The 11,233-nt window shown below is 39.4% G+C and overlaps 1 long non-coding RNA gene across 1 annotated transcript in view; it reads left to right on the top strand.

Moving 5' to 3' along the window:
• LOC146761476 (uncharacterized) overlaps positions 1-10,484 on the top strand; it is a 54,679-nt gene extending 44,195 nt beyond the window's left edge. The window contains exons 2-4 of the long non-coding RNA XR_014945001.1: positions 2,348-2,559; positions 6,465-6,581; positions 8,250-10,484. This is a non-coding gene — a long non-coding RNA (uncharacterized LOC146761476). The remainder of the gene's footprint in view (positions 1-2,347; positions 2,560-6,464; positions 6,582-8,249) is intronic.
• The last annotated feature ends 749 nt before the right edge of the window (positions 10,485-11,233 follow it).

Here is an 11,233-nt window from a genome sequence, read left to right on the forward strand (position 1 = left end):
CCCTCTCCAGTCTCACCCAAAGACTTCCCCAGAGCAGCAGAAGATGATGTTGCAGTTACCTCTTTTGTGCAGAAAGGAACTCAAACTATAAACAGCTATACAGAAATGACTGGAAAAAAACCAAACCAAAACAAAACAAATTCTCTTGGCCAAAGCCCCAAATAAAATTTTCTATATTTTTTCCAAAGAAGTAAAAGTTATCAAAAACAAGTGAACAGAACTGAAATCAATTGTCTTTATGAAGAAAAGAGGAGCCATCTATGTGGATTTAAATCTAGAGTAACCCCTCCGTATCTATCCAGTCTTTGTTGTGCACTTGTTTAGAGCAACATCAGAAATAGTCAGGTGAGCCTCATTCAGAATACAAACTGAAGGATGTGTGAGGAACTGGCTATGAAGGGAAGAGCAGCAAGTCAGAGGAAGTTGTTGGCAAACTTCCATTGGAGCATTTTTTTGATTGACGCATTTAATAGCAATTTTGGCAAATAAATGCTATGTATGCCAATGAGATGTGCAGAGCACACAGATATGGAAGGAATCACTAGCACAGAGAAGAATCACAGTATCACATAAGACAAACTGGGTGGCTCTGGGGGAAGGGAGAAGTGAAATAGTAAAGAAGTCAGGTTTGTAATCATAATAATTTCTCATAAAAGTAGGGAATTTCTTGGCAGGGAACAACTGGAGAGGAGAGATGTGCAGGTATTAAAACACCAGATGAATATGACTCACCAACATGGCATGATTTTGCCAAGAATTTGAAATGTGTAAAATATTCAAGCAGTTGCTAACATATTATGATTGATTTCAGACAGAATATGAGAACATAAAGGAGATCAGGTATATGTTTCCATCTTGCACTTACTCCTAGTCACGGTCTAGACTGGGGTAAGATTGCAAAAACTGTGTAGGATGTTACCAGTTTTCTGTCAAATATCAGCTCTAAGACAAGCAGACACTGCTGAAGGGCAGCTTTGGGCTAGAAGCAAGGAGCTTTGGATCTGTCAGGAGCAATGAAGCCTTCAGTAGAGTAAAAATTCACTTTCTGCAGTCACCTTCTACATACTGCAGTTGTGTTGATGACCATGGAATGTCTGAGATGACATCAGTAGCCATAGATCTCTGGCCTGGCCTGGCCCAAGAGAGCTGTTCTTGAAGCAGGAGCTTTTTCATTGCTAGTACGGAAAATTGACAAAAAATAAATAGATAAAGATGACCAGAGTGCAGAGCAGGACTTGCTCACTAGCATACTTCCAGGAAGGCAATGTATTCTTAAGTTTCCCCAGCTGGAGGGACAATTCTTTGAAAAAATTCATATTGCATGTGGTGGTTCACTTGACATGCATGCAAAACAATTGGCTACGTGTTAAAAAGAAGTAATATCACAGGCTGATTACACCTTCTAACAGCTTCCCTTGTGTATTACCAAATTACACACACCTACACAAAGATGACAGCTGTAAACATCTTTTTCCATCCATTCACAGATGTGCAAAATATGTTGCTTATCCTTTCTCCAATAAAGAAAAAGGCTGAGGCGCCATCACACGAAAGCCTGCTTTTTCCCTACTGGCCAAAATCTATAAAAATACAGTCCTACATCTCTGTGATAGATAAGAAATACTAAAGGAGCAATAATAATTAATGGCCATACAAGATGAAACTCCAGTTGCTCAGACGGCTGTCTCCACATAATCTGTATTTTATACAAAAGGAGAAAGAACTCAATGGAATTTCAGCTGTGACCGGATAAAAACTGCCAACAAAAAGTGATAAGGAAAGTCTAATGTGCATATTAATCATGTTTATAGCGCCTCATTTGCTGATATATTAGCCTAAACTCCCTTTCAAAATACATTTCTGATCACTGGTAGAATAATTTAATAGAGTCAAATTTAAATAGGCTCTATTAATGTTTCCAGTTTTTAATTAATTAAAAGTAATTGATTATAACGGCCCCTGTAATAAATCACTGAGCAAAAAAGTTTGAAAATATACTGTTGGATAAGGTGGATTTTTATAAACGTGAAAAAAGTTTTATCCCCAAACTGTATTTTTACATGTCTATTGCCATTGTTTGCATCCCATGTTTTTATTAGTTAGGTAGTTCTTACTATAACTTAGATCCCAAAGCAGCATATTAAGTTAAAAAGCAGCCTGCTGAATTCTGCAGACCTTATGTTTGGCACTTCCTATTTTGTCATACGGGTAAACGGGAACAGATAACTTAGTAAAGTGCAGAAAATCATGTCTCGATTACACCCCCCCCCCCCCCATTTTTTTTTTCCCTATTTATTTAAATTAGAATATCATCATTTCCCTTTATCTTCTCTTTCTCTCCCAGCAGATACCCACCTCACCATGGTTCTAGGTGAAGGTAGCCCAACTGCTTGTTGAGAGCAATTTATTAGAAGGATCCTGGCCGCTCAGTGCCCTGTTGGATCAGTCTTTTGGTGCTCTGCACAAATTTGTCTGCAATTCGTCATCTTCTGAGGCAGCTACCACTGGTTCTGACAGACATCTTCCTTTGACTTCAGTAGCCATACAGCTGGGCAGCAGGTGAGGATATTTTTGCCCATTAGCTTGAAAACTGCACCTCCTGTTTGTGTTTTCTGTGAGCTGGTGTAATAATCATCTGTTTCACAACTGTGCGTGGATGCTCTGTAACATTTTTCTGCCTGAAGCAATGAAGCAAGAAGGGAATAAGAATCGCACTGAGCAAGGAGATGGGGACCACCTGCCAGGGCAGGAGGAGTGAGGGTAGGAGGGGATTTTAGGCCACATATTTCTTTTCCAAGCTGTTTTTTAAAAGCCATCATCACTCAAAAGATTCGCCTATGTCTGATGTGTGGGGTAAATCAATTTTTCCTCTCTCAGTACTGCACAATACCTGCTGTTGTAGGTACGCCTTCATTCCCAGTGGTCTAAGCTGAGTTCAGTCTTTCCTGACTGTGCTTGGGCTTTGCCCAGGTATCCCTGATGCCCTGACCGTGCAGAGGGTCAGTGTCATCCTTATCTGCCTCAGAGATATCCATAAAGCTACTGAGAGTGGTTTCACCTGTCTGCTGGCTTAACCCAGTTTCTGTAGCAAGAGGCATTCCAACCTGTATCCCAGAGAAAATCTATGCATTTGAAGGAAAAATTGTCCTAAATGAAATGTGTTAATATGTGTAGAGGGTCAGAGAGATGCTTGGGGGCTGAGGGAAGCTTATCTGTAGCATCTAAGCCATATTTGAAGACCAGCAGCAGCAGGGGCTTTGCTTGAGTATTTCATAGGCTTCCTGTGTGATTTGCAAATCTTTCCCAGAAGTTCAGTTAACTTGCTGGATCTTTCTGTGTCATCTTTTGATTCCCTCTTCCAATTATTAGATTTCTCTAATGGCACTGAGACTGGCCCATTAATGGCCACATTCTTCCCTGCAAATAATTGCCAAATTAGTACTCCCAAACTACGTGCATGCTAGAGAAGTAGCACACTCTATTAAATAGTTTCTTCAGAAGTAAATGCTTCTTATCATGCTAGATAAAACTCCAGTCGTTCATTCTCTCCTCTCTTGGAATCGTTTTTCTACATCTCATACTTAGGAGTGTTGGTATGTCCCTGTATGTTGTCCCATTTACGTCAGTGGGTTGCAGTGATTATTCTATCAACACATTCATGTTACAATTTTGGACAGTTCAAGGTTATGTGATTTACAGGGTAATCCTACATGTTTTGAGAAATTAAGTGTCTCTGCTCTCCTAGCCTTTCACAGAGAGCTGCCAGATCCTGCTGCAGTGGGCCTCCCTCCCACGCACAGCCAGCAAGACTTCAGATGGGTTTGTCTTCCTCTGTATGGGACTTTTCAGTTGCCTTCAGCTAACTCAAACAGATCAAATGCACTGAAAAATATATCTGTTACACACCTCACACACCTACATGTTTTGAAAGCTGCCATGTTAGAGCTCGGGCTGGGACAGGGTAAGATGTGACCCTCTTTGAATGGTCAATTCTATGCTGAAGTCCATCTTTATTCCTTGTCCAAGAAAAAAAATTATAATTTCACTGGATAAATTTCTAAATAAAAGTTCAAATAATCTTTGGGTGAATCGTGCATTAGAATGTCATTCTATCCCTGAATTATAAGCTCCATCTACTAGAATCTTAGTTGGAGCTTCAATTTTCTACTGATTCTATGAGTATATGCAGGTAACCAGATGTTCAAGTTTACAGATACCCTAACTTAAGGAGAAAACTAACTTAATTCTCAATTTTGCTGTGTTGTATTCCTGATAATGTCACCATTGTATGGTTCGTGTACACAGCAATATAATTTAACAAATGACAAGCTTTTCCCTAGATGCTATGACTTCATTCATTCAGTTATGTTACTTTTCAAGTGATAACACTCTAATTAGCTGCTGAACTTTGGTATCCTTTGCATACCCTTTCCAGTCCAAATGTTCACTTATCTCTCCAAAAGTGCTACATGACATCCTTGTTGTTTCAGGAGAACACAGTTACCATTCACTGACTGCTCCCACACTATCTAAGATAAGTGTTATATGACACATCTTCTAATTCAGAGCAGTGCACAGACAACAAAAAACTTTCCCCCCACACAAACCTCTTGGCAGCAAACTCAAAATCCTACCATTTTACTGATTATTGAGTTACTTTGCTACATAAGACTTCTGAATATTTAAACCTGGTCTGGGAGAGCCAGGGATTCCCTTTCTCTCTCATTTACATTATTTGTTCAGGTTGTGCTGCTGTTTCTGAGCAGCAGTAACCTTGTAGTCACGTTCTGTCATACTTGATAGTTCAGCTGCTACAGTCCTGAGCCATAATTACCACTGAATTTAGATGATCTCAGAGAAGGAATTTATTCTTTCATAGAACTGCATTTTAGACACAACAAGCTTGATTCCCTGTAAACAAATGGTTTGGTATTAATTGAGTGTATGTAACATGAAAATTTTGCTCATTTTGCTCAATGAAAAGTTATGGCTCCATTTTGTTTCTTTCATTCTTTGCTGTGCCTTTCCCAGGGATGGAAAGAATTACAGGAATAAGTCTGTACTGCATAGAGTAACACAGTGCAGATACATGTAGTCTTAGAACAGAGCTTCTCAGGCTCTTTCATGCTCTTCTCTGAATCCTGTTTGACAGCTCTTAATTAACCTCCTTACAGATAAATTCATATTCCCACAAAGCTTGAAAAAGTCTGACACTCACAAAGAAGAACATTCAAACATTGCTGCATGAACCCCATTATCTCATTGGGATTCTCCCAGTCCTTCACAGGAGAATAGCAAGGAGGGAAGACACCATGTTGGGGTTTCAGTGCAAGGAATGGGAAATACATTAGTGATGCTCCTCTGTAGGACAACTGCTGGAGACCTCTTTGCAGCATGCCATCCATTGTTTGAGAACTTCTTGACAGTGATGTAGCTTATGAGAAGGACCTCAAAAGGAATTTTTGCAAGACAAGAGTTAGCAATATGTTGAATGAATTCCAGCTGGTGAAAACATATGGTAGATTCTCAGTTTTATCTTCACTATCTTTGTTTGCAAACAAATGTGCATTTGTTCTTCGTTTGTTTTTTCCCCAGTGACTTCAAATGAGTATCATTTTAACTAAAATCCCTGCTGAACATACAGTCCCATAAAATCACACCAAATTATCTGTCAAGTATATATAGGATGGTTACACAAAGGAAGGGAACAATCTGTTCCCCACGTCCATGCTTTACAAAACAAGAATCAATGAGCTTGTGTTGCAGTAAGGAAGAATAGAAACAGACATTAAGAACACCTTTCCAAGAGCAGTGCTTAAAAGTCCTGAAATAGGTGGCCCTGGAGGTTATATTCTCCATGCCTGGAAGTATTCAAGAGTCTATTAGACCAAGATCTGTCAGAATTGATATTAGTACTATTAAGCATGCCTTTCTATAGTTTTATGGTTTTCCTTTGAACTTAATTAATCTCCCAAGTTTTGGAAAACCTATATCTAGCTGTAAAATAAATTACAGTCCAATAGCATGGTATTTGAGAAGAATTACACTTCTGGAGCAATTAAGAAGTCAAAGAAGAAGTTCTGTTTTAAATAGTATAGCTAATTGTTGAACTAAATGTATAGATATTTATTCTATGCCTCTCTGTTGGGAAAAGGGTAAATGCTGGAAGATGTCACTCTTCTGTTGCTGGTAAGTCCTGAATTCTTACTGTTCCTCCCCAAATATCAAATCCTCAATAAATACTGACATTTGACTTTTCCAGAGAATAGGAATTCTAAGAAGCTTGCATGCTAGCTGACAAAATCAAGTTGTAGTAAGACATTTGCATAAGGAAATCTGAAATTTCAGGCTTTTAGAGCTACCAGAATCCACCAGTACCAATTATCCCACACCAGCAACTGACATATAGGATAGCTCTGGTGTATCTTGATCCTGCTGATATTGGTTATTTTTTCCACTTTCAGAAGGCGAGGTCTCATCAGGCTTCTCTATTGCATCCTAGCAGCCCCACCAGAGGATGGACACTACAATTTGCAGTTTGTTGCTGGCACAGAGCACCAATTCTGCAAGTAGATACAGAGGTAAAGTGTATGTGGAGTATGTGCATGTGACTTCCCTAATAAGAGCAGAGCTATAAAGTGAGGGCTCATGGCAGAAGCTGTCCACACACTCAGTCCCTTAGTGTGAGAGTGCAGAGTTGAGCCCTTACCTTCTTCAAGAGCCAGGGAAGGTCTGGCATCACTATGACCTAACAGTGGATGTCTTTTTTTTCACCTACACTGATCACTTGCTTCAAATGTACTTTGCTAACCTAACAGTCAGCCTGGTATTTGGTGTGATAAAGTGTAACTTGGAAAGAGTCCTGGAACAATAAGAAACTGCAATAATCCACAACTAGAGTTTTTAATAGCATAAGATCAGGATGTGTATTCTCACCAGTTTTATTTGTGGGATTCAGAATACCATTAAAGTGGTAGAAAGCAGGGGGGAGAGGTTGCTTTGCTTTGCTTTGCTGTTAAGGGTGGATTGGTTTATTACTGCATTCATTTTAATTAAAATTCCATAATATACCCACATAAAGGTACATGCCACAGTTTTGCTGATATTTTTCTTGCTTTATTTATGGCCACATAAAATATGGTTTCCTGAACATAATCTCCAAAAGCTCAGGGATTTAAGCTCCACCCCATTTATATTTCTTAAACACTACATGCAAAAGTAATTCCTTTGGCTCCTCTACTCACACTCCACACTTCTTAGAAACGGTTCAGGCCAAAGGTTACATGCTGTTTCCTATATGCCAAGTACAATTCAGACAGCATTAAACAGTTGATTCTGTATCTACTATTAAGATAACAAAGTAAATACTCATTTGATTTGAAATTCCTAACACTCAAAAACAGACCAAGGTGAAATTTGGATTTATAAGACTGGGAACAAAAATATCTATGTTCAGGCACATGGGATGAGAACTGTAAACACTTGTGCATAGATGACAGCAGAGGTAGCTAGTCATCTTTTTTTCCAGGGCACAGAATCAAGAGATTTTACATAGATATCTTCTTGACTTAAAAACATCTTAGAATCTGCCTAAATAGCTGTTTTCAGTGCCAAGTGCTCATATACATTAACATTTTTTATCCCTAATCAAGTGAAGGTCTTCTGTGGAGCTGTGAAGTACTTCATCCAGTGAGAGAGAGAGGAACTTGTGATTCCAAAAATTCTCTGCAAACAAGGCTGTCTAGATGTGATTTTGGAGATGTACATTATTCATATGGAATTTGGACTTAATGTCTGTCACTGAAAACTTCTAATCTTTATTATTTCCTAAAATTTTCTTGGCAGCGAAAGCAAAATTCTTCTCAGCTGTAAATCAGCCTAGGGATCCAAAGTATAATCATGCTCTCCCTCTAAGCTTGGGTATCCATTTACACAGTGGAGCTCAGTGAAAAACATCTGGAACAGAAGGGAACTCATTTTCATGCACTCATGCCTGGTAGAACACTTGGCAAACAACTAGAGAAATGAGTGCTAATTTCTCAGAAGTGGCTGAGATTTGTTTCCCTCTGCTCCCATTGTAGGATGGCTTGCTCACAGCACAAAGTTTGGGATGGTGGAATACACAACAGCTTGAAGTTCTTGAGCAGTCCTACAGAAAGACTGTGAGTTTTCTGCAAGACTCCTGCAGGTTTGTTATGACTCCGAGACCCGATGTTTTAAGACTGAAAACCTTTTCCTTCCATTTGCAGAAGAACCATGCAGCAGAAGAGACTCAGTCTTTCAGAAGAAGCAGGAAGAAAATTCCTTCCACATGAGAAGCACTGGAGTGTTAAGCACTGGAATAGACTCCCCAGGGAGGTGGTTGAATCACTATCCCTGGTTGTGTTTAAAAAACGGTTGAATGTGGTGCTCAGGGACACAATTTAGCGGAGGGCTGTGAGTTAGGATAGTATGGTTAGGTCATGGTTGGACTTGATGATTTTGAAGGTCTTTTCCAACCTGAGCTGTTCTATGATTCCATGAATCTGTCAAATAACTTGGAAACTGAATAAATTATTTTTTTTTTACATTCACTGACTGTAACATCTGGCTGTGCTGCAAGAATGTTTGAAATTTGTTTACTTCTCCCATGCTTACATGTGAGATAGGCAGTGCTGTGCCCTACATTTGGGTTCTCAGAGTAGTACCTGAGTTATTAGTAAATCTGGGCATATAACCTCAAGTAATTATTTCCAGTTTGATAAGAAGGTATTGACAATTGAGGTTCAAGAGGAGAAGGTAGAGTGATTTCACATTTGGAAAACTAGATCTCTTGGGAAAGCCATGATGAAGACATGGCCTTTATTTTAGCAAATAGAAAGAAACAAAGAGACTTAGCTTCTCCTTTTACTCTATATGGGAGATAGATGATGGCAGAAAGTGCTATAAGCCAGGCAAAAGCTTACTGGTTTCTAACAACTGGCAGCTCTGGCAAGCCCAATTTTATTCTATGGTAGCAATTTCTGGTGTTAATTAACTGCTGGCTCAATGTGTTTGGGATCTGGTATATCCTTGACATAAATGCTAGATGTCTGATTGTAAGACCAATGTCTTGGTCAGCCAGAAGATATGACTTGCTGAAGGAAACTTTGCCAAAGGAACGACCGAATTGTATTCTATGCTCTATACTATCAATATAGATGGCTACAATGCTCTATGTAATAGACTATTACAAACAAGAAGCTGCAGACATATTTTACTCAGGTTAAGGATCTGTTGCAGCAAAAGTAGAAACTGGTAGCCTTTCCAAGAAAACAACATTTTATTTGTTTTCATTTTCTGACCATTAAAATGAAGACAATAAAGTTTTTCACAGATGATGATATTTAGCAGTTAATCTTTGAGAAAATCTCCAAACAGTAATGGGGACAGAAAAGTGCTTAAAAAGAGTAAGCCAGATTGTAGCTCAAAGAGAGGCTTGCTGGATTCACTAGGCTGAACATGAGCCTTCACTGCCTTGGAGACATGGTGTAAAAAGCACATGCCCAGTGGTAAACCAAAGACTGTGAATGCAGTGCTTTTTCTTTTCTGCTTTTTTCTGACTGTAACACAGCCTGTCTTGAGAGATAATTCTTGTCCATGTGACGCAGTGTTGATGTCACCTTGGTATTCTGGAAATTATCAGTAGGAAATCTGTGTGATGAAAAAAGTCAGAGATAAATGTACCTTTATGAGAGAGCTGTGTTCCCAAGCCCTTCTCCTGTGTCCTTACTGATGTTTTATTTGGTTTTTTGGCTAAACATTTGGTCCCTGAAAGCTGATTCTGAAAGTGGGGAAACCCACAAGCCTTGCCCACATCATGCCTGGAGTCCAGGGCTGGTGTTATTAATCATTCACTTAACACTGATGAAACATTAAAACTTTGTTCCTCTATTGCTTTATCTTACTAATAGCTAAATAAATGCCAGCAGACATGTAAAACCTGGAAACAGTGGTTTTAAAAATCAGTTAGTAAACCATTAGCTTTGATGTTAAGAGATTATACTTTGCAACTAATGGTATATTTTGCTGCTATTTCCTTTCTAAAAAAAATCAGCAAAGATGGATTTTCAGGTTTTAGGGGCAAAATTGCTCAGATTAACTGCCTGTATTTCATTTATCAAAAGCATTAAGTGTTTTGCAGTGGCTGATGAGTGTATTTTAGATATACTGAAACAGATAGATATATAGTTTATTTCTTTTATGTTAGAAGTTGTCCAAGAGAGAGACATTATTTACATCCTTTGTATCTAATCAAGATAAACTCTCAGTCTCATAAATAAGAGCAGCCTTATTTGTTTTGTTGACTTATTTGAGTCTGGAAAGATTTGCTGAGCAGGGGCTGGGCTTGATAATATTTCACAAAGCTAAAAATTTGGACTTGATACATTCTTGACATGAGGCACATCATTTTTCACATGTAAGAACAATTACCTCATGTTTACACAGCATTAAAAGCATGGAAAGTGATTAGATTTTACCATCTCTGGCATGCCTAGAGTGTACAAATTGCTACTGGCTCTTTAAATATGGAAAGCCATTCATCTAATGCTCTTTAATTCGGTGCCACTTATCTTCCTGTGGAAAAGTTCATCACTGGTGCTGGTGATGAGTATAAAATACAGGCCTAGAAAGAGCTGTCAAAGAAGGAGGAGGCTGTAACTGGGAGATAAGTGTTAAGATAGAGCTGCCTCCTCAAGTCGGTGGGATGAGCCCATATACCGGCAAGCCCTCAGCTTTTGGGGTGATAACACCAAGAGAGTGAGGCAGGAGGGGTCAGCCGGCTGCTGCAGGAGAGCCTGCCTGCTGGGGAGGGGAAATATGTCAAAGCTTGGGAGAGGCAATGACAGGATGAGGAATTTGAGTTGGCACGCAATGGCTGCCTGGTGGGAGGAGGTGAGAGGCATTGCCATGGACAGGATGTGAGCACACTTTGAGAGGGAACCAAAAAATGCCAGCCTCTCATGCCTGTGCTCTCCAGAGACAGGCGTTGAGCAGATGAACAGAGAAAGATGTAAAATCCCCACTTTTCTAGCTGTCAGCCCCTTCTTTTCTATGCATGCTGTGTTAGCAGTGGCAAAGGCACTCTGAGGAAGAGAATATCCTTGTCCACACTCCTCTCCAGTAAAACAGAATCAAGGTCACCATTCTTCTACACTTCCCCAGAAAAATGTCATGGGTGTTACCAAACTTGCAGAATCATTTTCTGCCTGCT

This window comes from Coturnix japonica, chromosome 3 (genome assembly GCF_054131305.1).
Source record: "Coturnix japonica strain WE chromosome 3, WE-NBRP24, whole genome shotgun sequence".
Lineage (NCBI taxonomy): Eukaryota > Metazoa > Chordata > Aves > Galliformes > Phasianidae > Coturnix > Coturnix japonica.